The sequence below is a fragment of the Nycticebus coucang genome, chromosome 7 (genome assembly GCF_027406575.1).
Source record: "Nycticebus coucang isolate mNycCou1 chromosome 7, mNycCou1.pri, whole genome shotgun sequence".
NCBI classification, from domain to species: domain Eukaryota; kingdom Metazoa; phylum Chordata; class Mammalia; order Primates; family Lorisidae; genus Nycticebus; species Nycticebus coucang.
In genome coordinates this window covers 91269784-91270969 of record NC_069786.1, presented here as the reverse complement: position 1 = coordinate 91270969, position 1186 = coordinate 91269784, and the positions used below count along the sequence as shown (strand labels likewise).

Sequence of the window (1186 nt, the reverse complement as noted above, 5' to 3'; positions counted from 1 at the left end):
GCATGACCCCTCTGGAAATCATCAAATCATACATAATGTGAATTATAAAGCGTAGAGACATGGAAATATATATTCTTGTGAAGCAATGCATATATTACATGTTGAAAGTAGATGAACTTTTTTTTTTTTCTCAGTTTCCAAAGGCTTTATTGGTAAATATGCTTTAGGAAAAAATAATCAATCCTATTGCTTCCAAGTCCGTGAAGTGAAGATGTGTGTCCAGGGACGCACCTGGCCGTATCGAAGGGCCTGCTGTTTTGTCCACCTCTTCCTCACAGGCCTAGTCATGAGCACAGGGCTTGTAGTCGACTCATTCTTCGGGCTTAAACCACAGGCTGATTTCTTTATCGGCACTTTTTACTGAGTCTCTGCCATGATTGATGTTCCTGCCAATTGAATGCAGATGTCCCCACGAATGGTGCCTGGCTTAGAATCCGCTGGATTCTTCTTCCCAAGCATCATCTGGCCGGTCTTCACCACATTCAGCCCCTCCCAGCCTCTGGCCACAGCAGGGCTGAGTTCATTTACCTCACCAGTCCAGGGGAGAACGGGCGGTTTTTCAGGTCAACGGAGCTCTTCTTCAGGTGTTCCTCAGAGGCCAAAGGAACTTCACAGCCACCAGGCAGAATCCCTTCTGCTCTGTGAGCTTGAGGATCTCGCCCGGCAGGCCACGCTGCAGCCGCCCTGGTTGGTAGCGATGAAGGTGCGCTCGAGGTTGGCCATGGTCCGGGAGGCTGGCGGGCCGGGCCAGGCCGGGCCCGGAGGCGGTGGGGCTGAGCTGTGCGGCAGAAGCCGAGTGCTGAAGCCAAATGAGCTATTTTTTAAAGTTTGAGAGGAGTTTAATCCTTCGCAGTAAGTCTTTGGTTAGGATTAGATCTTTTGTGTCATTTCTTTCATTTCTTTCCTCATTTAACAAATATCCATTATTTGCTATGTGTTGGACAAATTTGTTTGGTCCTGATGCTGATATTCCATTTACATAGCTTAAAAATTAATAAATATGAAAATCTGTGCTGCAAAAGAAGGAAGAGTGAAAGGAAAAGCAATGTCTGTTAAATAGTTTCATAAAGGTGGCCTACTGTACTGTAGAAGATGATCAGAGGCACAAGGGGGTGAGCCTGCCCTGTGTCGGTCCAGAAGGGAACAGAGAGGGGAAAAGTTACAGCCTAGGGAGGGAACATATTTT

The 1186-nt window shown here is 47.0% G+C and overlaps 1 pseudogene; it reads right to left on the bottom strand.

The window, feature by feature from the left end:
• Nucleotides 1–280: 280 nt before the first annotated feature.
• Nucleotides 281–723, bottom strand: LOC128590548 (nucleoside diphosphate kinase B-like; annotated as a pseudogene).
• Between the last annotated feature and the right edge of the window lie 463 nt (nt 724–1186).